This window comes from Sus scrofa, chromosome 3 (assembly GCF_054392235.1).
Source record: "Sus scrofa isolate SSC_HxYL_T2T_F1_AM1 chromosome 3, Sscrofa_HxYL_maternal_Yorkshire_Landrace_v2.0, whole genome shotgun sequence".
Taxonomy (NCBI): Eukaryota; Metazoa; Chordata; class Mammalia; order Artiodactyla; family Suidae; genus Sus; species Sus scrofa.
In genome coordinates this window covers 111,194,014-111,221,645 of record NC_139385.1, presented here as the reverse complement: position 1 = coordinate 111,221,645, position 27,632 = coordinate 111,194,014, and the positions used below count along the sequence as shown (strand labels likewise).

At 35.6% G+C, this 27,632-nt stretch overlaps 2 long non-coding RNA genes across 38 annotated transcripts in view; one reads left to right on the top strand and one right to left on the bottom strand.

Moving 5' to 3' along the window:
* The window catches only part of LOC146404854 (uncharacterized), a 1,116,837-nt gene that overhangs the window by 86,101 nt on the left and 1,003,104 nt on the right, over window positions 1-27,632 (top strand). The window lies entirely within an intron of this gene.
* The window catches only part of LOC102165712 (uncharacterized), an 846,917-nt gene that overhangs the window by 108,585 nt on the left and 710,700 nt on the right, over window positions 1-27,632 (bottom strand). For 2 of the 35 annotated variants that reach the window (XR_014842134.1, XR_014842126.1), the window contains one exon: window positions 15,374-15,416. The exons of the other annotated variants lie outside the window; for them this stretch is intronic. This is a non-coding gene — a long non-coding RNA (uncharacterized LOC102165712). Of the gene's footprint in view, window positions 1-15,373; window positions 15,417-27,632 lie in introns of those variants that run through there. 35 annotated transcript variants of the gene reach the window in all.

The window sequence follows — 27,632 nt, the reverse complement described above, 5'->3', positions numbered from 1 at the left end:
TGTCTTTGGAGAACTGTCTATTTAGATCTTCTGTTCATTTTTAATGGGGTTGTTTTTTTGTATGGTTTTGGTATTGAGATGCAGGTATTTATACATTTGGGGGATTAATCCCTTGTCAGTCAGTCACTTCATTTGCAAATATTTTCTCCCATTCTGTGGGTTGCCTTTTCGTTTTGTTTAGGGTTTCCTTTGCTGTGCAAAAGCTTTTAAGTTTAATTTAAGCTTTTTTGAAATTTTAACTCCTACCATCTTAAAGACATCATTGGGGAAAAATCTTTCCTCCTTTGTTAAAATCATGGAAAGGAACCAGGGGGAGGGGGAGGGAGCGGGAGGGACTAGGAGCCTGGGGTTAATAAATGCAGACTATTGCCTTTGGAATGGATTAGCAATGAGAACCTGCTGTGTACCACTGGGAACTATGTCTAGTCACTTATGATGGAACACGATAAAGTGAGAAAAAAGAATGTATACATGTATGTGTAACTGGGTCACCATGTTGTACAGCAGAAAAAAAAAATAAAAGGTAAAAAAGAAAAGAAAATTGTGGCCATATGAAATAAAGAGCCAGTCTTGCTCTCTTTCAAAACATATCCCATACTTTTGACTTTCAGTGCCTAAAACATTTCAAACTAGCTAAACGGGAATTTTAATTCTTAAACATGGATGTATACCTGAAAAGGAGTGGTTATTATGCTCCATGAGAGGGGAAGGGTATCAAACACTGAGTGACTGGGAAAAAAAAATCAATAAAAAACTATGACATATAAAATATTTTACAGTCAGTGTTTTGAGAGTTTTTGTTTGCTTGTTTGTTTTACTACCCTAAGTGAGGTATCACTGTGACTGAAAGTTAATAGCGTCAGCAACTGCTGTGAAAAAAAAAAAATTTCAGAAGTTCCTGTTGTGGGCTCAGCAGGATAGGAACCTGACTAGTATTCATAAGGATGTGGGTTCAATCCCTGGCCTTGCTCAGTGGCTTAAGGATCTGGCATTTCAGTGAGCTGTGAGGTAGGTTGCAGATCTGGCTTGGATCCCTCATTGCTATGGTTGTGGCATAAGCCAGCAGCTGCAGCACCAATTTGACCCCTAGCCTGGGAACTTCTATATATTGCAGGTGTGGACCTCAAAGTAAAGAAAAAGAAAAAGAGAAAAAAGAAAGTCATTTAAGGAATGCCACATTTTTTTATGTAATTCAGAAATATAACATGTTTAATACAACATAGAAACTATTACCCATTAGTGGGTAGCAAAAAAAATCATTTAAAAATAAGTAGAATGGAAAAAATAGAATAGTCTAGAAAATATTTAAGTATATCATTGCATAAGTAATAAATACATGCATTAAAATGTCAAACTTCTAATTGTATGTTAAGATAGAAAAATGCTTGTAAAACACAGATCTAGAACATGATTCAGACAGAAAATGTAAGTATTTTAAAACTTTTGTGCAGCTGAAATTACTATCAAAAAACATAAGCATTGGACTCTTTTTGTGGAGGAGAACCACCTTATAGACGAAGAAAGATAATTTGAGAACTAATGTATATTGAGCAATATTACATCTCCAAGGTTGCCCATTCTTTATAACAAATACAATAAAAACAGAAACTGCAGGGATATTAGGTAGAGCAGGTTCAATAGTGTACAATAGAGCAGCAGACCAGAAAACTAGGGAATATCTTAAACACCAAAATCTACAGCTAAGGCTAGGTGAGCTAGAAGGAATGTTTTAATGAGAACATATGTTGGACTGAAACAAGGAATCAGAAAGTATCCACAAAGGATCTTGTTTTCCTTATTTGGACAAGTTCAGGACTCAGGACTAAGATCTCAACCTAAGGAAAATTTCTATGGGAACAAGGCACTGAAGTAACAAAAAAAAAAAAAAAAAACCAGATGGAATCATGCACCAAGTTAATGTGATTCCAAATGTGAATAGATGTTACAGAAACCAAAATTGCAAAGAGAATAGGTAGAGCTCTTTAAGAGAACTCAAGCCAAAACATTAAAACCAGTGTATTAAACAAAGTACAAGGCTGGGTATCTATCAGCAACTATGAAGAGTGGATCCAGAGGAAGTCAGGAGACAAGTTATATCTGAAGGTTAATAGGACAGCAGCAAGCATTTATGCATTCCTTAATTCTATTCATGTATTCATATATTTATTTGTTAATATACTTATTAACTCACCAATTTTAAAAGTATTTATTAAATTTCCAGTGTGTGCCAGACACAAGTTCAAATCCAAGATTTGTAACACCAAAACTTCCACTCCTTAGGGAAGGCATTTTAAAATCAGGGTAGATTTTAGGACACGCCCTAACATTACTGCATGTCGGATTAAAAGCAAAAAAGAGTGAGATGCTTCTTGATAAAGGCATTTGACTTCAAAGAAAGAATACAACCAATAGCTTGAAGTTGAGGTGGAAAACAAAAGATACAAAGAACAGATAAATAACTAAAATAAGGATAACACCTCAGGATCATTTATAGCAGAACCAAATAGTCCTGTACACCTCAATGTGGCTCAGTTCAAAAACTTACATACATAAAGATAGCTGACTCATTAAATAAAAGTAGTATTATAAGAATAACTAGCATTTCTTAACTATACAGCATGCATATTATATGCATTATTTTATTTATTCCTATTGTCAACTTAATTGTCCCCAATTTATACTTGCATCATAACTTGTTTAAAAAAAAAACAAGGAAACTGATGTTTAGAGATATTAAGTAACTTAACCATGACTACCTTACTGAATAGAAGAGATGATATTTGAACCTAAATTTGTTCAATCAATGTTTAGTTTTTAACAATTGCTTATTTTAGCATGGACAAGGTTTAAGGTAGAAAAGTTATATACTTTAGAAATATTACACATGGTACTTACCCTCAAGGGGCTTATGATCCATAAAGGTTTGAATATATAAAAGAGAAAGTAATTTTAGAGAGCAATTACAATTCAAAAGTAGTAGTACCATGAGGTCTGAAAAAGAGCAATTACTGTCTGTTGCAAAAATTGGATGCAAAATATGGAAAATTTGGGACTTGACTCAGGCCTTGAGGACTTTTTTTTTTTTTTTTGTCTTTGCTATTTCTTGGGCTGCTCCCATGGCATATGGAGGTTCCCAGGCTAGGGGTCCAATCGGAGCTGTAGCCACTGGCCTACGCCAGAGCCACAGCAATGCGGGATCCGAGCCACGTCTGCAACCTACACCACAGCTCATGGCAACGCCGGATCGTTAACCCACTGAGCAAGGGCAAGGACCGAACCTGCAACCTCATGGTTCCTAGTTGGATTCGTTAACCACTGCACCACGACAGGAACTCCAGGACATGTTTGAATGAATGGAGAGGGAAGGAGAGTGTATTCAGGCTGAGGGAAATGTGGGAAATATGAGGTGATATGCAAGTCAAGAAGACAGAGTGGAGGCTCACAGGTGAAGATAAACATCCTGTGGAGGGAAGACTACGATGTGCAGCCTATCTAGTGTGAATCAATGCCAGGGAAAAGTGAACCAGGAACTGGAAGAATTGAAGAAGTCCAGTTTATAGCCCCCATGAACCTAGACCCAGAAACTTGGTCATTGGTTTATAGATAACAAAGGACTAATGAAATCTTATCTATGTTTTCATGTTTTTCACTCAACTATTTCTAAGCCTTCTCAAGTCTCTCCAAACTCAAACAGATGTATTATTATTTTTCTCTGTTGTTATTAAGAGGCACTAAATTTCCATCCTCAATTACTAAAAAATAATCCTGGGTATCTAACAACAGAAATGCAGGTAAAATATATTCTCGGGTTTTTTCATGGAATCTGACAAGAGGTCTGATGGGCAAAATAGAAACCATCCACATCCAAAGTCTTACTCCCTTTCCTAACGCAACTTTCCAGCAAAGTGGATTTTGGAACCCTATGATAATTGTCAACCTGATGATCTCATTTCCTAACTGCTGCTCAGATTCCATTTCCATGTATTTCCTTCAATCCTGATCCAGCATTCTGATACAATTGATAGGCTCTATTTTAATAGACACATATTTTTATAATGCTGGTACCTCAGATATCTGAAGGAATCTGTCAGCTTCTGGGGTCAAAAATTATTAAAATAATCTCTCAAAAATAATTTTGAGACTTTTATGCCATAATTCTGTCATGACTTTATTAAAATAAAATTTAGATTAGGAATATTCCCTCTCTGAGAACTATTTACTCAGGGACAGTTGCGTGAATTAAAAGAAAAAATACTAATAACATTCATTTTATTTTTTTACAATCTAATAAGATTTTGTAGCAAGCAATGACATAAGTGTAAGGAAAATTTCATTTATATCTATGACAAAAAACAGCATTATATACCTCTTAATCAAGAGATCGAGAGCTCTATACTGCTACCACTGTTCTTAAGTCAAAAACTGATGAAAGTAAATATTTAGTATTATTATTCCTGAATATGACAATATATATAAAACACATGGAGTGATCATTTATTCATTCATCCACTTCATTAAAAATATTTAGAAGGCTATTATAAGCCCTGACACTGTGCTAGACCCTGGGCATACAATTATGAACCAAAAAAGAGAGAAAAACATTTATCAAACAATCTAATAAATATACTTCACTTCAAAATTATGCCAAGTGAAATTTTTTTAAAAGAGAAGAAATTTGATAAATTCCTAGCTGGTTACTAAACAAGAAAAATCAAGGAAAAAGATAAAACAAATTACCACTATCGAGAATGAAAGAAATTAAAAACTTATAATGAACAACTTTTATATCAATACATTCACCAATTTGGATGAAATGAACAAATTCTCTAAAAATATAACCAAGCCACCATACAATGAAATACAAAATATGACTAACCCTACATCAATTAAAGAACTTGTATTTGTGGAAGAACTGCCTCACAAGCAACACTCCAATCCCATGTGACTTTGCTGGTGAATTCTACCACATCTTAAGAAAGAAATAATACTAAGCTTACCCAAAGTCTTTCAGAAAAAAGGGGAAAAGGAACAGTTTGCAACTTGTTTTACTGAGATCATCATGACCCTGTTATCAAGGCTAACAAAATAATTACAAAAATAAGAGTATAGACTGATATATTTTCTGAACATAGACACAAAAATCATTTTAAGATATTATAAACTTCACTCCAGGAATTTATATAAAGGATAATAATTTATAAGTCACTGGTGTTTTTTCACCAAAATTCAAAGTTTGTTTAATATTCAAAAAACTTATAGTTAACCATATTAGCAGATTAAAAGAAAAACCATGTATTCATCGCAATATATCCAGAAAAAGTAGCTGACAAAATTTAACATCTATTCATAAATAATACTCTGTGTAAACTGGGAAAAGTAATTTGATAAAGGGCATCTAAGAAAAACCACAGCTAATATCACATTTAATGTGAAATACTGACACACCCTCTCATAGTGGTAACAAGGAAAAGATGTTTAGCCTTACTCCATTCATAATGGTATTGGATGTCCTACTCATAAAAAAACTTAAAACAGGTATTTTTTTAAATGAAAAAAAATCTCTCTACTTGCAGATAACAATAATGTTTATCTAGACAACACTAAGGAATCTACCAAATACTATTAGAAGTGTGGTAAACTGCTTTTCCGAAAACACTCACGACAAAATTTCTGGTATCATATCCTCTTATAGAATCTTGTTACTGCCCCATCACAGTCTTTTTCCCTTTTCTTGAAACCAGGAAATGCAGAGGAAGCGATGCTGTGTGCCTTCCAAGACTGAGTCATAATAAGTAATGCATCTTCCACCTGCAACATTCTTTCTCTTTTCCACCCATTCTCCTTCCCTCCCTTCTCCCTCTTTCATTCTCTTTGTAGTTTTACCCTTAGGACTTCATCATGATGTGAGGAAGTCTGTCAGCAATATGAAAAGACTCTATCTAAATCAAAAATACTATCAGGCCTTTTCATATGAATTGATTTTTGGATTCTAAAATTTATTGGAAATACAAATGGCATAGAATAACAAAATCTACCTTTTAAAAAAAGAACCAAGTTGGAAGAATTACACTAGCTAGGAACAAGACTTATTATAAAACTATAGCAATCAAGAACAAAGAGGGATCTATGTTGTCACTTAACCTCTGAAAAAGGTGCCAAAGCAATCCAAATGGAGGAAAGACAGACTTTCTGACAAGTGGTGCTGAACAACTGAAATCCATATGGAGAAAAAAAAAAAAAGTAGCCTCAACCCCTGCTTCACAACATACAAAATAATAATAATGAGTCATTTGAAGTGGTACAGAGACCTAAACATAAATGCTAAAACTAAACAATTTTTAAAAGTTTATAAAAGACCATACTCACTAAAGATAGACTAATGTTTCTTAGACATACCACAGAAAGCAATAACCCAAACAGAAAAAAATGCAATTAATTAGACTTCATCAAAATTACTTCTCCTGAAGAGCCAAAAATGAAAGCACCTGTCCACAAAAAGCAATATAAAAATGTTCATAGCTGTTTTATTCATAATACTCACAAATTAGAAGTGGCCCAAAAGTCTCTCATCAAAAACTGGCTAAAGAAGCCAACTGAATCCAACAATATATAAAAAAGGTCATAGACCACAACCAAGTGGGATTCACCCCAAGTTCACAAGGATGGTTCAACATATGCAAATCAACCAACATCATACACCACATTAACAAAAGAAAAGTCATGAGTTCCCATCGTGGCACAGTGAAAACAAATCTGACCAGGATCCATGAGGACACAGGTTCAATCCCTGGCCTTGCTCAGTGGGTTAAGGATCCAGTGTTGCTCTGAGCTGTGATATAGGTCACAGATGAAGCTCGGATCTGGTGTTGCTGTGGCTGTGGTGTAGGCCAGCAGCTACAGCTCCAATTTGACCCCTAGCCTGGGAACCTCCATATGCCATGGGTGCAGCCCTAAAAAAAGAAAGGAAAAGTCAAAAACATGATCCTCTCAATAGATGCAAAAAAACATTGGAAAAAACCAACATCCATTCATGATAAAAACTCTTACCAAAGTGGGTATAGAGGGAACGTAACATAATAAAAGCCATTTACGACAAACCCACAGCCAATATAATACTCAACGGAGAAAAGCTGAAAGCCTTCCCACCAAAATCTAGAACAAGACAAGGATGCCCACTCACCAATGTTATTAAACATAGTACTGGAAGTCCTACCTATAGCAGTTAGACAAACAAAAGAAATAAAAGGCACCCAAATTTGAAGAGATTAAAATGTTACTCCATGCAGATGACAAGATAATATACATAGAAAACCCTAAGGACTCCACACAAAAACTACTCAAACTTATCAATGAATTCAGCAAAGTAGCAAGACACAAGATTAACATTCAGAAATCAGTTGCATTTATGTATACTAACAATGAAATATTATAAAAGGAGTATAAAAATACAGTACCTTTAAAAATTGCACACAAAAAATTAAATACCTAGGACTAAACCTAACCAAGGGGGTTAAATGCTGAGAACTATAAAACATTAATCAAGGAAATTAAAGATTCAAAGAAATGAAAAGATATTTCATGCTCTTGGATTGAAAAAATTAATATCATTAAAATGGCCATACTACCCAAAGCAAATTGCATGCTACAGATTTAATGCCATCCTTATCAAACTACCCATGACATTTTTCACAGAACTAAAACAAACAAGCCCAAAATTTATATGCAACCACAAAAGACCCTGAATTACCAAAGCCATCCTGAGGGGAAAAACACAAAGCAGGAGGCATAACTCCCCCAGACTTCAGACAACACTACAAAGCTACCCAATCAAGATAGTGTGCTAGGTACAAAAACAGGCATACAGACCAATGGACAGAATAGAGAAACCTAAAATAAACCCAGACACCTATAGTCAATTAATCTTCAACAAAGGAGGCAAGAATACAAAATGGGAAAAAGACAGTCTCTTCAGCAAGTGCTGGGAAAACTGGACAGCTGCATGTAGATCAATGAAACTAGAACATACCCTCACATCATGCACAAAAATAAACTCAAAACAGCTTAAAGACTTAAACATAAGACACCATAAAACTTGTAGAAGAGAACACAGGCAAAACATTCTCTGATATCAACTGTAAAAATGTTTTCTCATGTCAGTCTCCAAGGCAATAAAAATAAATACAAAAATAAATCAATGGGACCTAAAACATACAGGCTTTTGTACAGCAAAGGAAACCATAAAAAAAAAGACAACCTGTGGAATGGGAGAAAATAGTTGCAAATGATGCAACCAACAAGGGCTTCAGTTCCAAAATACATAAACAACTCTTACAACTCAACAGCAAAAAAGCAAAGAACCCAGTTGAAAAAAATGGGTAGAAGACATGAATAGACATTTCTCTAAAGAAAACACCCAGATGGCCAACAGGCATATGAAAAAATGCTCAACATCACTAATTATTAGAAAAATGCAAATCAAAACTACAATTAGATGACACCTCACACCACTTAGAATGGCTGTCATTAATAAATATACAAATAACAAAAGTTGGAAAGGATGTGAGAGAAAAAGGATCCCTCCTGCACTGTTGGTGGGAAAATAAATTGATATAACCACTATGGAAAATAGTATGGAGGTACCTCAGAAAACTAAATATAGAACTACCATATGATCTAGCAACCCCACTCCTAGGCATCTATCCAGACAAAACTTTCATTGAAAAAGATACACCTCTATATTCATTGCAGCACTATGCACAATAGTCAAGACATGGAAACAACCTAAATGTCCACCAATAGATGAATGGATTAAGAAGATGTGGCATGTATACCCAATGGAATACTACTCAGCTATAAAAAGTACAAAATAATGCCATTTTCACCAACACTGATGGACCTAGATATTCTCATGCCAAGTGAAATAAGTCAGAAAGAGAAAGACAAACACCGTATGTTATCACTTACATCTGAAATCTAATATATGGCATAAATGAACCTATCTACAGAAAAAAAAAACTCTTGGACATGGAGAACATACTTGTGGTTGTCAAAGGGGGTGGAGGGAGTTGGATGGACTGGGAGTGTGGGGTTGGTAGATGCAAACTATTGCATTTGGAGTGGATAGGTGATGAGATCTTGCTGTGTAGCACAGGGATCTGTATCCTGTTACTTGTGATGAACATGATGGAGGATAATGTAGGAAAAAGAATATATGTATGTTTGTAAGTGGGTCACTTTGCTGTACAGCAGAAATTGACAGAACATTGTAAATAAAGTATAATAAAAATTTTGAAGGGAAAAAAAAAGAAAATGCCTAAAAAGACTGCTTCATATTTATACAATGACCATTACTTGGTAATTCAAAGGAGCAAACTACTAATACACATAACATGAATAAATTTCAAAATCAAACTAAGTGAAAAAAAAGGCTTACATAAAAGAGTTTACACTATGAATCAATTTATATAAAGTTCTAAAATGCATTAATTAATCTATACTGGAAAGAAATGAGATCAGTGTTTGCCTTGAGAGTCGTGGGCAGAAGGATAGCTTAGGAAGGGGCACAAGGGTCACTTTTTGGGTAATAATATGATATATATTATGTAATATATCATGAAAGGAGTCTGAGTTTCATTTTTAAAGAGTTACTGAATAGTATAACTATGTTTTTTTCACATTTCATCATGTGTACACTGTACCTAAAATACGCAGATATATATATACTTGTTTTCATATACCCATATGCACTCAGACACATGCAGCTAGCAAGTTCAAGTTAATAATGTACCTGCAAACTGTTTAGGGGTTTAGTATATTGATGCCTGCAACTAATTCCAAAGTATTTTTAAAAACATGGATTGATGAATAAATAGAGAAATGGAGAGATGGATTGATATGTGAAAAAGCTAATATAGTAAAGTGTCAATTATAGAATCTTAGTATCGAGCATATGTGCATTGTATAATTCGTTCAACTTTTATCTACGTTTAAAATTTTTCATAATCAAATTTTAGGAGAGATTACAATTATGTAAGGAATGATATAATGAACTATGAAGGCTTTTATAACTTGATTTGATAGAATCAGGTAGTATGTTGTTTTTTTTAAGTAATCTGTTGAGGACTATGTAATGAATAGTTTCTAGAAGTGGTTCTATTCTAACAACATTCAAATGTGCATACATCCTAAGTCTATAAATACATGCTATATGCATATTTCCACAATCTATAAAGCACTATCTCTAAAATTTCCAGTCAGTTCCACTTAGCATAAGCTTAGATGCTGTGCTCTCAGAGTAGCCCTCTATACCAGTGAGGAAACATGGTGTCCTGTTCCTCTCTCAGCACTCACCATCATTTGCCTCATCTCTTTGTTCAATGGTCACCTTCCCCAGTCACTTTCAAGAGGTATAAGGGAAGGGCATAAGTATTTCTTGTTCATCATTGTACTCCCAGTTCATACAGCAGTGCTTTGTACATAGGAGATATTAAACAAATGTATATTAAATGGATGAATTGTGTTATGTTAATTATCAAACTAGTGGATCATGTGGAAAGTAGATACTATTTATAGTAAAGTTTTAATTTCATCTCAAAATTCCTGGGCTGTTTAAGATAAGATCATCGAAACTAATTGGTATCCTAGAAAATAATTGAAAGACTTCTATGAGAGCTTTTTCCAAATAAATAAAAGTTAGATGCTCAAATGGGTAATAACCAACTTAAAAAAAAAAAAAACACCTGGGACTGCTTATTGTTTTCTATTCACTCCTTATTCTTTTACTCTTTTCCTAGTTTTTTTTTCTTCACTTCTCTGCAACGTATCAGGGCACAATCACAACTTTTGGATGCAAAGTTCAGCATGATGTTAAAATGATTCTTTCTGGGGTAAAAAATGTCCCAAAGGAAATGAATAAACAGAAAACAATCTCCATGTAGTAGCTTTTAATAGTTTACTATAGTGAAGTTAAAAAGAAAAGCAAAAACAAAAACCGAACAACTTACCACAGAGCACTTAGGATAGAAAAAGAAACTATATTACTTTGCATCCTTTGTACCATAGTCACAAAAGAGGGTTGAGAAAGACAACTGAAGGATGTCTACCTTGGGAAACACAAGAACAGAAATCCTTGCAAAGAGGTGAGACATTCACTGTAAAACTAAATACATTCTTTGCTGCAATAATCACATAGAAAGATTGATGTTGGAAGCAGACATATGGCTCACAGAGGAGGAGTAATGAGATAAAGGCACATGCTGCTAACGTAGGTGATCTACTAATTAGATTTCAGTGACATGGTTCATACAATGTTTAGATGAAAATTATCTTAAAATATACAAAAAACAAAACAGAGAAGCTTATGATTCAGAGCCATGGCCATAATGAAATCAGAATGATGGGGCTGAAAAGATTTTTACTAAGACTTTTGTAGGCAAATAAAAGCAGTTTGTCATGTACTATCAAAATCTTAGTAAAATTAAGCAGAGCAATTCAAGAACTAGAAATACAGATAATATGATCATCATTTCATCAAATATTGCTTTCAAATACTTTCAAAAATTAGATATAATTATCCACAGGGAAATAATCTATTTTGTTCTCTATCGCAATTATGTGCCATAACTGTATCCTAGGAAGTAGGTTTCAAACAGGCTAAATGACTTGCTCAAGGATACGAACCTATAACCAAGAGAACTGGTGTTCAAAGTTAGTTGTGTGATGAAAAAGAAATGTCCCTAATTCCGTTCAATGTGCTTTTCTTGTTCCATAGAACTGGAAAATCATACACAACGTAGAATGTGCTTTATAAGGAAATGAAATTAGTGCCTTTAAGTGTTTTTTGGTACATGCTCACTTCTGCAAATTATACAGCACTTTCGGTCATGGTCTTAACCATCAAAAAAGCACTTGTTCTGCGCTAGTTACTTTGGATGAGACCTTGTATTGTACTTTGAGCTTAAAAAAATACTACCCTTTAGGAGTGTTGCCTCCTCTTATCCATTTTTTGATGGTCCCATGATGAAATGCTATATAACTACTGTTGTTTTTTATCATTTCAAACTGAACCACTCACAAATGAACTTCCCTCCGAAACAAAAACAGACTCACAGACATGGAGAACAGATTTGGGGTTGTCAAGGGGGAGGAGGAGGGTGTACGATAGACTGAGAGTTTGGACTTAGTAGATGCAACCTATTACATTTATAGCGGACAAGCAATGACTGGATAGTCTCCTGGATAACATAAGAAAGGGAATGTATATAAATGCATGGCTGGGTCACTGTGGTATATAGCAGAAATTGGCACAACATTGTAAATCAACTATACTTTAATAAAAATAAATAAATTAAATGCAAAAAAATAAACTGAACCTATGATATTGGTCTTACAACATTGGAGATACAATGGGAAAGCTTGAGGTTTGAAGAGGGAAGTGATAAAACTATCCAATTATTCCTGGATAACCCTTTAAATTTTTAAGTGCCAAGGCATTTAGAAAGCATATGGACAAACATTATTTCTAGGGAATTGCTTTGGAATAACATGGTTGGCTGAAATACATTTTTTGTCTTTTTAGGGCTGCACCTGTAGCATATGGAAATTTCCAGGCTAGGGGCTGAACTGGAGCTGCAGCTGCCAGCTTACACCACAGCCACAGCAATGTGGGATACGAGCCATGTCTGCAACATACTCTGCAGCTCACAGCAATACTGGATCCTTAAGCCACTGAACAAGGCCAGGGATCAAATCCACATCCTTATGGATACTAGCTGGGTTCTTAACTCACTGAGCCACATATGGGAACTCCAGGCTGAAACACATTTTAACTGATTGAAATCATCCACTCAATTTCTGTTTTTTTGTGATACAAATGTTTTGACTTGATCCCATGTGTTCTGGCTAGTCAGGGATTTTAAATTTCACCTATTTACACAAAAGTAAACATTTATTGTGAGAAGTAAAATTAATAAAAATTTAGCAATACATTTTTAAAGTACTCTCTTGGTTGAATAATCAATTTATATGACATCAAGGATTAATGAAAGAAAATAATTTCATTGGCAGTTTGCTTACATGTCTACTTTCATCAAAGGTTTTTGATAGAAATCATTAAGTGTGGTAGCAGCATGCCTAACTCAAAAATATGTGGCAAACTGAAGACTGGCTTTATCTGATAGCATTCCAGCTCCTAATAATACTTTATTACTAGCTAATAATAGCACCAACTCTGTGTCAAGAGTTATCTCACTTTTCATGTGGTTGTCCATTTGAAGAATAAGAGACATTATAGTTGGATGCAGAATGAGTTAAGGGGAAAAAAGTTCTCTGAAGGCAGAGGGATACATAAGAGAGAATTCAATCTCTAAGCCATCTGTCTGAACAGCTAGAGGAAGCCTGGGGGTAGAGAAAATGGAAAAATAACTCCTTGAGAGTGGTCTCAACTACAGCTGAGGGAAAGATCTCTGGTTCCTGCTGGGTAGGGAAATCATGAAGTCAAGTACTTCTTGTTACAAGGTGAACTTGAGAACCACAGAGTAATGAACACACTAGAAATAAGGTTTACAAATAACAAGTCCTCTACTTAGATTAATATTGAGAATAGGTTGTTGGTTGATTTGAAAGATGCCTGGTAAACATACTTGAATTTTATAAGAATTGATGACCTGATGTTACCTCATGGCAGAGAAATAGTTAATGAATGAATGGAAACAATCCAGAAAAATTTACTCAGGTTTTAAATGTATGGTGGGGTTGATCTTTCTTCTCCTAGGCATGAGGAAAATTATTTCTACACTTATTCTAATTTCAAAAGCAATTTGCCATCTCCAGAAATCCTAAGCTTCCAACACTTAAAAGTCACTTTCCCTTTTGATTGAATTAAAGTAAACACCTCTAGCCTCCAAGCACTGTAAGGGTCTTCCTTCTCCTTTGGATCCCACATGAGTGATATTTACCTTATTTACCATATTTATCGAGTAAAAATTTCATAAATATGTACAAGTACTGGATGATGGGGAAAAAACAAAACAAAAAGCAAGTTTACTTGGCAAATGAGCTTCCAAATAAGGTTCTCTCAACTCTTTTCCTTTTTTCTGTGACATTAGATACTGGTCCACATCAGTAAGAGCTATATTAAATGGAAAAGATAAATAGAACAGACCCCAGAGCCATAAATGCTTTTTAAAAAGTCCCAAACATGTAGGCATTTAGCAAGCCAAATGCCATTTTTATGAGACTGCTTCAAATCAAGGTCAAATTAGTTGTCCTTGAGCTAAGGGAGGCAGTTGCCCAAACTGGCTGACTTTGAGAAATATGTGTTTCCATTCCTATATTTATTCCTTGGCAACCATTTATAGAGAAGTTACTGTGTTCAAGGCACCAGGGAAAGTGCTGAGATTAGGGATAAAAATATAGATGGTTTATGGACCCTTCTCTCAAAAGGATACAGCATATGTCTGCAAATGATTATGATACAAAGTAGAAAGTAGCCTGTCTTGAGAGATGAAATATGCAGGATTAACCTGAGTGTATACACACAAAATTTCAATGTACATATTTTTATGTGTGTTCTTCCTCTTTTGTTTGTAACTAGGTTAAGTCAGCATTCTTCTGTAAATTACCATTCTCATTTCCCATAATTGGTTTTAATTCAATCTGACACCTAGAAAGTGATGTAGATATAGTAGAATGTAAATGTACATGCTGAGTAGGCACAGATGGAATATGATTGGGGAGGGGTTGGCATGGTCTGAAATGCAAGCAGCTGCTGATGGAAGACAGGAAAGTGGATGGTTTGGTTCAGTGGACAGGACAGTTCTTAGGAAAACTGGGGTCTGACAGAGTGGTCTTACTCTAAGAGCATCTGCCATTCAAAACATCCAAGTCTTATAGTTCTGTTCTTATAAATCAGGACAGGTTGGTTTTGACTGTAAGATATTTAGATTCCTACTCAGGTCTAGGTTCTCAAATTCAAGTATACAAGAGGACTCTATGAACCCTGAGGCTTAGTTAAGGTTCTCCACTAGCACAGGGCTTGGGCTTATAGCAGATGCTCAGAAAACACTGTTTAAGTGCATGAATACATAATTACTTTTTGGTGGAATTCTAATAATGTCCACCATCTTCTCTCTTTCCTTCTTACCTCCTCCTCTAGGGTGACTGACCATCCTGATTTGCCTATGACTTTCCCAATTTTAGCCTTCAAGCCCTACTTCCTGTGAAAAACTTTGGTCTCAGGCAAACCAGGATGGTTGGCCATACTTTCCTTTTCCCTATTTTTTCTGTTTATGCTTCAGATATGCCCATGCCATCTGTGGACCTTCTTAAACCCATTGTAACTATTTAGCACTAAAGACAATGATCTAGAGAGTACCTTAAGGTTTGAAAATGTGTTCCTTTGGCTTGTTTATTTCTCCCTGGAATAAAGGAGAAAATGTTAAAACAGACATAAGTTTTTAATGCTTTTCTCTATTCATATGGTAGATGATCTGCAAACAAAAACGTCCTTCTATTTGCCAAAACCCGTCATCCTCCTGAGTACATTATGATGTGATAAAAAAACTCAGAGCATAAGGCTTCAAGTAATTCTTGGAATATCTCTCATGGATATCAAGCCAAACAGGTGTGATACACAACATCCAAACTGACAGTGAATTGAGATGGTCTGGTTACTGCTAGAGCAAATATACTAGGACAGCAAAGAAAACTAACTTGGCAATGGAAAGACAAATCCAAAAGTGCACAGAAATCTGAGGGACTATTTTTTTCTAATTTTGATATGCGTCTTGACCTTTAGCTGAATGAGGAATGATTAGAGCAGTGCCATTCCCCAGTGACCAAAAAATAAATGTCATGGCAGTGCCACCCTCCAAGCTCTAAAAAATGCAAGATAGTGCTGCCATCCACTCCCAGACTTTACTCATAACTACAGGTGCTCCAGTGCAACATGAAGTAGTACTCTAGGTGGGAAGCTAGATTTTCAATTAGTCCAGATTTCATGCCTGGCTAGCAAGGATCTTCACTCTATTTCACTCTTCTAGGGGCAGAGGTATTTTACCATTTGTATAGATGTCTGGCTGGATTAGGAAGGAGCCTTTCTCCTTATAATCCAAGTGGAGAACTTCATGTATCTGTGTTAAACTAGAGGAATTCTATGATTATTGTGATTCCAGTTTTTAAAGATAAGCTTTTTCAGTGTTAGGGTAACTATACTTTTAGTAAATCAAGTCCAATGAAAGAAACATTCAACCATTTCAGTGCTGGAGGGAAAACTACTTGTTGGCTTTAATAAGAGACAGTACATCTCTCTGCAGATGTGCTATTATTTAAAAGGATTTTCTACCCTAATTTCCCATTAGATACAACTCCACTGTGTTTCACTTTTCTGTCTCATTCATTCAAAAATACACACTGAGTGCCAGGCACTTTAGACACTGAAGATTGAGCAAGAAACCAAACAGATAAAATCCTTATTGTCATGGAATTTACATACTGGGGTCAGGAGAGAGAGAATAAGCAAAAGAAAAAAAATAAATTAAGTGGCCAGTCAGAAAGTCATACATGCTTTGGATAAAAATAAAATAGGTAAGTATGGATAGGCAAATAGTGGTGAGTTTTCTAGGGCTGGTTTTGAGCCACACTGTGAGAGTAAAACTTCCGTCTTTCAGAAGCACCCATACTTCTACTTCTGTATATACTGCATGTGAGTTTAAGTAACTAGGTTTGAGGTTTTACTTAGATATTGCACAAGGCAAGAGATACTATCAGCAGGGTTTTAATCAAAAAGAAGCAAGGTTAATTATCAAAGTGGTAGAGATTCCTTCAAATCCTAGCCAGGTAGCTCATTGTCCAGCTACAGTGTAGCAGAAAGCGCATGGAATTTGTGGTCAAGCTAAACAGGTCTTGAATTTTGATTCATCCACCTTGGCTCATTGTGACTTTAGGATTATTATTTTAATCACTTTGGGCTTTATTTTCTTTATTTGTGTCACAGTTTTAATAGTTTATTCCATGTTTAAAGGGGCAATTATTGTGAAGATTACACATGATAATTAATGAAAAGCTCTGGCACTCAGTGGATGCTCTTCATACTACAGTCAGTGGGGTGCATTGACCTCCCCTTCCATCTTCTGAAGTGGACTGACCATGATGGAGATATACAAAGAAATCATTGTCAAGGTTAATAATTGGCTCCATTAACTGCAATAGAAGAACTGAAGATCTCAGAAAAATGGGATGCCTCTACATATTTCTGGACATAAGACAGAATCAGAGGTGACAATCTAAAACTGTGTTCTCCATGCATTCCTGAAGAGCAGAGAAAACACAAGTGAGTTATGGTGACACTGGGGATAAGTCTTTCATAACTTAGCTCATACTTTGCAGTCTGTGTGGTGCTGTGAAACCCCAAACTTAGAAATGAATGGCATTCATAACGAAGATCTACTGTGGTCCCTGAGAGGATCTGTTCCAGCTTGAAAGATGTGAAGAGACATTTCCATTATGTCTTTATTTCTAAAGCAGATGCAGACAAGAAAGGACATTTGAATTTCAGTGACTATAAGAGTGAAACTTTGAATTATTTTCTTTCAAAAAAAAATTAATATGTTTCTCATTTCTTATCTTTTTGGGAAACATTTTTTTTAATCAGTCAGTTAAATACATTCATGTATTCAAATATTGACTGACTCTAGGCCAAAGCTGTGATGAAAAGAATTATCGCAGCATTTAAATTACTGAACTAAGGAGCATGAGGCCAAGTGCTCACAAGGGTCCTGCCTCCTCTTTACAAGGAGTAAGGGGGTGGGGGGGAATAGGCAGGATATTTGCAATAGAGAAAATGGAAATGTTTTTGGAAATACAAAAAACATACAAGCCCTAATTAGAAAATGATTAATGCCTGTTAACAGGTAGGATGACTGATGGTCTAGGTTTGCCCAGGACTGTGAGGTTTCCTGGAATGTAGGACTTTCTGTGATAAAATCGGTCTCAGTCAAGCTTCAGTGACTGGTCACACTATGACATACCATAAAATTTATTATTTAAAACACACACTTGACTGGTTTTTAGTAATTAAGGTTACACAACCATCACCACTAGTTCTGGAACTTTTTCATCCCCCCCCCAATAAACTCTGTATCCATTATGTCACCTCTCATTCTCCCTTCCTTTTGTTCCCTAGCATTTCAAAATAAGGTGAGATGAATTTTCTCATTTAGGAGGAAAGGGTAAATAAGACACATACAAAATTCAGAGTATATTGAGGCCTAAGAAAACTTTTGGTGTGTCTGATATATCCACAGAGTGAAAAGGGAAAAATCAACTCCAATTTTTTTAAGGAGCAATTTCTTTATTCTCATATTCCCAGAATCCCTTGTTGATAACCTGATGGGAACACTGATGTTATGAGAAGCTTGAGAAAAGTAAACTCACGGTTAAGTAATCAATTTTTATTAGCTCTTCTTTAGGAGATCTCAATATTTTCTAGGAGCTTAGCATCATTATCTGTCTCACTCCAAGTCCTTAGAGATAGCTTAAAGTTAGAAATTAGAATGATTAGGTTGGGCATACCCATGTTTTATGTGGTCTTTTTTAACCAATTAAGGGGTGTGCAATGTATTCATCTTTTTCATCAGAAGTGATTGTTCATCACTTTAAAAAGGGGAATGTTTTATTCCACAGAAAAGTTATCAGGAAATATTTTAATTAGATGCGTTCTCCTCACATCAATATCTGGTGTCTATTTGTTCTCTCATGGCTTGGAAAATCAGAAGTTTGAATCTGCCTTAACCAAATTTTGCTAAATATTACCAAACCCTTGCCACTGGCCATGTTTGCTGGCTGTTCTACAGTGATAGACAGAATTCCAAAACCTGTGCACACTGGTAGTCTTATAGAAACACCAATAGTAGAAATTTATCAAGGAACACTGGACAGTTTAACTGTTTGTTATAAACTGTTGGCTTCAAAAGCAAGTCCAGACCTTAATTTTGGAGTTTGTTACCTTGAGTACAAGATGGTACCATCGATCACCACTGGCAGAAGTTTCAATTGTTAATTATAGTAGTAGGAATAAATTTTCACTGAGCCATTCTTATGTTCTCACTAAATCCTGCTTGTAACTGATAGCACGCATGGGAAAGATATATGACCCATGTTAGCTGGAAAAGCTAAGGCATTTGGATTATACGTAGGTTGGAGATGTGACCTCATCCACATTAGAACCAGATTCTAAAGAAATGAGCTAACCAGGTATGGACTAACCTATCAAGACACAAAAATTGTCCTTTGGTCTAGGAAAGGAGTTTCCATCCAGAGATTCACAAACCCCTCAATGATTTTGGCATACTGACAGGCTTCAGAAGATGTGTGAACATTCTAAAGTGGTATACAAAACACTGTACTTTTTTTGAGAAAGAGCCACAAGTTCTTTAAAAAATTAATTATAGCTTACTTGCAATGTTCTGTCAATTTCTGCTATACAGCAATGTGACCCAGTCATTTTATACACACACACACACACACACACACACACACATTCCTCTTCCTATATTATCTTCTATCATGTTGTATCAAAGTGCTAAGTGCTTGGATACAGTTCTCTATACAGCAGGACCTCTTTGCTTATCCATTCTAAATATAATAGTTTGCATCTACTAACCCCAAACTTCCAGTCCATCCCACTCCCCACTCCTCCTTGGTAACCACAAGTCTGTTCTCCACATCTGTGAGTCTGTTTCTATTCTGCAGTTAGGTGCATCTGGGAACCACAGGTTCTTTTATCAGATTCCCAAAATGGTCCATAACCTAAAATAGGTTAAAAAATGCTTACTCTTGAAGAGTATAATTAACATAGTTGAATCTATTTTCTACTAAATGATCTGCCTCTACAAACAAGCCTGCATATTTTGCCTGGTGAGAATTATATCCCAAGTCTGATTAGTGATAAGTAAATTTCTGTGTTTGTATATATACATATGAGTGTATACTTCCATCTTATTGTACACACACTGTATCAGGCAGAATTTGGTCAGAGAAGCATAAAACCTGTGAGTGATGTGGAATACAGAACTTGTAAGGATTCACTTTTATGCCATTGTGGAAACAGGAGAAGTCTATTTAAAGCTATCGCTTTTGTAGCTGGTGTTGAGTCTAAAGTTGCCAAGCTGGCAGATGTGAAGACCATCTAGATGGAAAAGCCTAACAACTATAGGCAACTGGAACCCACATTTATCTCAAGATGCTTTCCCCCTTGATAGGCAGGTAACTTGCAGGTGAAATGACATCACCTTCACAAATTACATAGAAGCTGAAGAAGGAAACTTATCAGGAGACTTTGGAGAAGGTTTAGAAGATGATGCTATTGGTTCTGGAGGACTTGGAGGCGCCAGTGTTGCTCCACATCTACAAAGTGAGCCAACGGATCAACAAACACATAACCTATCACAGTTCTTGGCCCCCTACACTGATGTAGAAGTAACTGCTGTCTCACATCCACCCTCCCAACCTTATGATTTTTTTTTTCCTGTGGACAATCAAATCCAAAGACAAGGATATTCTGGAAAAGTTCGTCTCAACTTCATTCGCTTAACGCAATCCAAAGCCACCACATAGTACTTACAAGCATGGGGGAAAAATGCTTTTCTTCTCAATGTCATAAAATGAAGGTGATAATTTATTCATAATCTATTCCCTTCCATTATTTTAGCCCTTGAGTTCCTGAACTTCCCCAAGTCCAGCATATAAATATGGAAGAATGAGACAAAGGTAATATCCAAGACTAATAAGTGATTAATATCTGTGATAAACAAAGCAATCCAGGAAATAAACAAAAGAGAACATTAAACACAATAGACAGATGGACAGAGAATGTCACACGGCAATCCACAGAGAGACATAATGCTTAATAACTGCATTTGAAGAAATTCTCAAATACATTGATAATCAGAGGAATGCAAAATTAAAATAGTAAGATACTACTTTTACCTCAGTTATTAGCAAATATTAGAATGCTGTATGTTGACGAGGACATCATGAAAAGCACTACTAGCAGGGAGCAGACAGGCACAGACATACTGAAAAGCTCCCTAGTGCTTACTGGATTTGGAATTAATGACATATCAATGTTACCTCAGGGTTCATATTAAAAAAGAAATTTTCATACAAATCTATAACACTAGACTTTCAAGAGTATCCACTGTTGTGTTTACTCAAGTAGATAGTTAAAGACCATAAATGAGCCCATTTCTACGTAAATAAAAAGGAAAAATATAGTGGACATACACTGTAGAAATGCTATCTAGCGATTAGAAGCCAACAACTCTGTAACACAGATAGCTATTAAAAAGCCAGCATTAAATGAAAAAAGCAAAAATACAATATTTTCATGGAAATTATAATCTTTACAAGCAAAAACATAGTAAAATGTGGTGATGATAATTTTTTAAAGTACACGTTAAAGTCAAAAGTATAAATCAAACACTTTACAGTCATAGGCAATAGGGGAGGAAAACAGGAGGAATGAAAGTAACAGTAAGTCAATTAATAAAAAGAGGATGGGCTTTGCACAGAACTGTAATAATAATGTGGTATGGAATAACTTATCCCTCTGTCCTGATGGATTGTGAAATAAACAAACACATACATTCATAAAAAAATAACATTTGACATAAATGTTTTTTAGTGTATCAAGGCATACAGAGAATTTTATCTGCTACATCTGTTTCTCTAAGCCCCAGTAAGCCCTTTACCATGCCCCACAACTCATGAAATTTTCTGGTTTCCTGGTTACTCGGACCCAAAGACAAGTGGAGTTTTCAGGTAACAGAGAGAATATGGTTAGACTCCAAAGTAGGCATGTTGGAAAATGAAGTATATATTTTCAATTTGAAAAAGAAAAGATTAGTCAGGTAAAGTGGCCTTGGTGTATAAAACACTAATGCTTTACAATCCTAATTTAAATTTTAATAATCTTGTGCCATATGCTTTTAAAATCATGATATAAAACGATAGCTAAGAAACCTCTAAGAAAGAAAAAATAGGGCAGACACCAAAAATGAGAAGAATGGGAACATCCCTGGCATCATTCCCCTTAGAACAGAAAGAGCTCTTCTTTTGAATGGACTGAAAGCAATGACATGTGTTGATTTCCTACAGGACAACACCATTCTGAGGTGCCTGAGCTCCTTCAGAGTGGAGCTACCAAAGGATTTTGTATTTTATGACACTGCTGGCCCTCTACACAGGTCTTTATTGCATTGAAAATATTTCAGTGGAAATGGTGAATTGAGTGGAACTTTATTGTTTGAGTGACATTGTGTAAGACAGTCTTTATTCATGTATTAACCTACTTTAGTGTTAATGAACATGTAGAAGTTAACTGAACATCTGTAACATGTCACATATTCAACTAGACCCCAGATTTTATTTGTAAAAAAATTGACATGGTGCCCATGGTAGTTAGAATAAAGGCCTCCCTACCTCCTCGCCCCTGCCAAAGATGTCTATATTCTCCAACCTGGACTCTATAAATTCCGCCTTACATGGCAAAGGGACTTCGCAGGTGTTATTAAGGATTTTTAAATGGGAGATTATCCTGGATTATCTGGGTGGTTCCACTATCATTGCAGGGCACTTATAAATGGAAAGGGAAGCAGCTTAGAGTCAGAGAAAGAGATGTGACAGCAAAAGCAGAGGTCAGTGTCAAAGACGAGTTTGAAATTGCTAATGACTTTGAAGACTAAGGAAGGGACCATGAGCAAGGAATTTGGGACACCTGCTAGAATCTGGAAAATACAAGAACAAATTCCCCCCTAAAGCCTCCAAAAGGAATTCCAGGGAGCCATTACCTTGATTTTTTAGCCCATCGAGACCCATTTCTGAATTTTCACCTCCAGAACTCTAAGATAATAAATGGATTTTTCTTTTAAGCCACTGCATCCGAGGTAATTAATTGTAGCAGCTAGAGGAAAATAATACAGTTCCTCAATTTGAGAAATATGATGAATTGAGAGAGACTAGCAAGTAAACATTTAGAGAACCCAGTAAAGTTCACTGATAGTCACGCAGCAGATACTATAAAACTATTTAAGTGGAAGTCTTTAGAAAGCTCTTCTAATAAAACACACGAGCTGAAACCTGAAGGAGCGTTAGAATGGGCTGGTTGAAATAAAAGAAAGGAGAGAGGGAGGAGCGTCAGGAGTAGAGCCTTCTAGGCAGCAGAAATACGACATATCTACAAGAGCAAAAATCTCAGTGGTGCCCTTAGCCATTCTATTTTCCATCATAACTCTCCCCCACCCTCTGAGAAGGCAGTATTTTTTTTTTCCCTGGATGTTAGCAGTGCTGATTAACTCTGTCCATCCTGGAAAAGGAACAGTGACAAACAGACAAGTACTATCACATTATTAAGACACATTCCTTCATTGATGATGACACAAAGTATACATGTTTTCATGAAGGCTCAAATAGTGGATACCTTAAATATGTGGAAGATTTGGCTGAACTGCAATTTTAAATGTTTTTGGAAATACACCATTAATTTTTATTATAGTTAATCTAAAAACCATATAATCTGCCTCTGTCATAACACCATTACTTTTGTGTGAATCTGTGCAGAAATATGAGCAAATACTTTCTTGCAGCTCTCATGCCATATTGAAAACAAAGGCAGACCCATCACACAGAATGCTAAAGGGGAAAGTTCTGTAAATAAAAACTATATTATTGTACAGGCTTTCATCCCAGAGAATAGTGAAATTAAGTTAAAGAGCCCATTTTGATAGGATTTAAAAGTAAAATCATATTGTATTTTGTAGTGATCAAATACATAATTTGAGAAGTTCACTTCAAGGGTTTCTTACTATTCAACACAAAGCAGAGAGTGTCTTTAGGATGATTAAGGAGCTTGATCACTACGTCTTTGTAACCATGATGATATTTCTCACTATTTCAGAATTAAGTAGAGAAATTTCTTCTGTTGACATTCTAAACATAGCTTGTATATTTCTCCAGAGTTTCAAACTCCCTACCATCGTTTTGAATCATAAGTAATTGTACCACACTTTAAGTGGATATACTCTTCAGAGATGATTGGCAAATGTTATTGAAATCAAAATACCCTGGGTTTCTAGCATATTCTGTAATATCCTAAGTGGTATTGGACCATAGTGATCTATAATAATAAATGGATTTGTAATTATCTTAGCTGTTTCAAAGATAAGTTTGAAAGTATTAAAATAAAATACTGAATAATATATTTTCATGATAACATAAGCTCATCCGACAATAGACTTAAGAAAAGTTCACTCTTTTATATTATTTGTGTATTTATTCCACTTTCTCGGCTTAAATGAAGCAAAACCATTTTCCTTTTAAGAATTCAGATACTTCTGGCATATTTTCTATCTACTTAAAAAAAGATACAACCATAATCAGCTTGTAAAAATATCACGTAGTTGTACTACACAGACTGTTCAATAATTAAATACTCATTAAATAAAACGTGGTCCCTTAAAGATTCCTAAAGGCCTACTATGAAGCAAAAATTTTTTTTCAGTTGAAAAAAAGAGTAATATTACCTTTATTTTATGAATGCTGCAAGAAAGCTTTTTCAGTTGAAAATTGAATTGTATAATAACACAAAGAATACTGTCACAGTGGGCTATCGATCACTGTTAAAAGACATCTTTAAAGATGCCTTCCCAGAGGATCTTGTCTTTCACACCTTTTTTTTTTTTTTTTTTTGGTCCTTTTAGGGCTGCATTTGCAGCATATGTAAGTTTTTGACTTGGAGCTGCAGCCGCTGGCCTATGCCACAGCAATGTCAGATCCAAGCCAAGTCTGCAACCTAGACTACAGGACATTGCAACACAGGATCCTTAACCCACTGGGTGAGGCTAGGGATCAAACCCTCCTCCTCATGGATACTAGTCGGGTTCATTACTGCTGAGCCACAATGGGAACTCCACATCTTTTCAGCCCCAAATATATCCTTTCAGAAGGGACAATAATGGCCATTGTAGTCTTATTGATACTCTGGTAATTACTTTTCCCTTGAATATTTTTTTATTCACATGAGTATCAAGAGGACTAATGGTTTGGGCAACAGTTCAGAGGACAAGGAGTTTTGCTGTTATTGATGCTTTGGGTTTGTTTTTTTTTTTTAAGTTTTGCATTAATTGCATTAGTTAGAATTTCCAGTCTTTATGCAAAGGAATATTTTTACACTGTCATTCTAGGATCTGTCTTTAATTTTCAAGGTCAATAGATATCTTTGTCTCTCCTGGCCTGAAAATTAAGTACTAAAAGTATTTGACACAGAGATGCCCTTTGTGTGTGGCTAGCTGGCATCACTAACGATGAAGAGTATAATATTACAATGTAGATGAGTCTAGGCAAAAACATTTTACTTAACAGGTTAACGTATTTCTATAAATGAGAAAAAATATAAGGAGAAATATTTTATGTAAATCTTGAAAGTAAAATTTTAGAACAACTAACTCATTCAGTCTTATACCCTCTGCCCCACAATTACTCTCAAGGATATCTGATGCTTTATAATTAATAGTTAAATATTGAAGATATCAAATAACATCCAGGAGTTTCTGAAATTAAATAAATTTCCTACTTGTCACATCCAATCAATTAAGTTCTCTGAACTCTCATGTTTTTATGCACTCATTACATTCTGCTGTGTTTATAATTTTTTACAGCAATTTGATAGGTATGTTGTATTTGGCTTAGAAGTGTCCAAAATTTTATAGGAATAACAAATATTTCAAAATTCAAAGATCAGTTTCTGTAACTCTCAAAGATTTTAAATCTTGACCTACAGGATCTATTTCTTTCTCTTTTTTTTGTCTCTTTTTGTCTTTTTTTTTAGGGCTACACCTGTGGCATATGGAGGTTCAGGCTAGGGGTCTAATCAGAGCTGTTGCCACTGGCCTATGCCAGAGCCACAGCAATGCCAGATCTGAGCCACGTCTGCAATCTACACCACAGCTCATGGCAATGCCAGATCCCACTGAGTGAGGCCAAGGATCAAATCTACAACCTCATGGTTCCTAGTCGGATTCATTTCCGCTGTACTGCAATGGGAAATAGGTCCCACAGGACGTATTTCGTCTTTTTTTGTTGTTGTTATTTCCCCCAACACAATTTTTTTTTCCGCTGTCCAGCATGGGGACCCAGTTACACATCCCATTGTCATGCTCCATTGTAAGTATCTAGACATAGTTCTCAGTGCTACACAGCAGGATCTCATTGTTAATCCATTCCAAAAGCAATAGCTTGCATCCCTTAATCTCAAGCTCCCAATCCCTCCCACTCCCTTCCCATCCCCCCGGGAAAACACAAGTCTATTCTCCAAGTCCATGATTTTCTTTTCTGAGGAAACATAAGCAAATCAATCAATGTTAGACACCACATTAACAAAAGAAAAGTCAAAAACCATATGCTCATCTCAATAGATGCAGAAAAAGCATTTGAAAAGTCCAACATCCATTCATGATAAAAACACTCACCAAAGTGGGTACAGAGGGAACAATCCTTAACATAAACAAAACCATTTATGACAAATCCACAGCAAATATAATATTCAATGGAGAAAAACTGAAAGCCTTCTCACTCAAATCTGGAACAAGACAGGGATGCCCATTCTAACCAGTTCTATTCAAGATAGTATTGGAAGTCCTAGCCACAGCAAGCAGACAAACAAAAGAAATAAAAGGCATCCAAATAGGAGGAGAAGAGATAAAACTGTCACTGTATGCAGATAACATGATGCTGTATATAGAAAAGCTCAAAGACTCAACCCAAAAAATACTAAAACTGATCAACTAATTCAGCAAAGTAGCAGGATATACGATGAACATTCAGAAATCAGTCGCATTTCTGCATACTAATAATGAAATATTAGAAAAGGTATACAAAATCATAATACCTTTTAAATTTGCACACCAAAAAATCAAGTACATGGGAATACACCTGACCAAGGAGGCAAAGGACTTATATGCTGAGAAGTATAAAACATTAATCAAGGAAATTAAAGAAGATATAAAGAAATGGAAAGATATTCCATGCACTTGGGTTGGAAAAATTAACATTGTAAAAATGGCCATGCTACCCAAAGCAATCTACAGATTCAATGCAATCCCTATCAAATTACCCATGACTTTTTTCACAGAACTAGAGCAAACAATCTGAAAATTTATATGGAACCACAAAAGACGCAGAATTGCCAAAGCAATCCTGGGGAGCAAAAACCAAGCAGGAGGCATAACTCTCCCAGAACTCAAGCAATATAACAAAGCCACAATCAAGACAGTGTGGTACTGGTATCAAAACATACAGACAGGGCAATGGAACAGAATAGAGAACCCAGAAATAAACCCTGACACCTATGGTCAATTAATCTTTGACAAAGGAGGCAAGAACTTAAATTGGAAAAAGACGGTCTATTCAGCAAGTATTGCTGGGAAACCCGGACACCTGCATGCAAAGCAATGAAACTAGAACACACCCTCACACCATGCACCAAAATAAACTCAAAATGGCTTAAAGACTTAAATATAAGACAAGACACCATCAAACTCCTAGAAGAGAACATAGGCAAAACACTCTCTGACATCAAC